The sequence below is a fragment of the Bison bison genome, unplaced genomic scaffold, assembly GCF_000754665.1.
Source record: "Bison bison bison isolate TAMUID 2011002044 unplaced genomic scaffold, Bison_UMD1.0 scf7180017864527, whole genome shotgun sequence".
Lineage (NCBI taxonomy): Eukaryota > Metazoa > Chordata > Mammalia > Artiodactyla > Bovidae > Bison > Bison bison.
Genome location: NW_011495078.1, coordinates 1,957,549 through 1,957,989, shown reverse-complemented (window position 1 = coordinate 1,957,989; position 441 = coordinate 1,957,549).

Below are 441 nucleotides of genomic sequence, written 5' to 3'. Positions count from 1 at the left end.
AACAGGACTGACATGTTGAGTAGAGTGTGTGCCGAGCTGTTCTGCCCAGGTGCCCTGTGGAGAGGGTGGCCCTTTCCCCACTTTGCAGAGGAGGGGATGACAGGGTCTCAGGTCACAGCCCAGCGCAGGAGCGCCGGGATTTGAACTTGGTTCCTGTAGCTCCACTGTCTGCATCCTCTTGCGCACGCTACACCTGGACTGGACCAGCCAAGCTGGAATCGCAGCTTTTGCTGGTTTCTGTAGCTGCCCAAGAGACCACCACAAACATGGTGGAGTCTCTGCAGCTTCCTGCCTCTCGGCCCTGCAGGGAGGCCCGGCTCCCTTGCAGATCCTGACGGCATGGTGGCTGGCTGCGCTCTTGGCGGGAGATCGGGAGGGCATGGCTGTCCGTGGCTGCCGAGGTGGTGGGTGGATTCCAGGTCTTGTAGGGGACCATGGAGC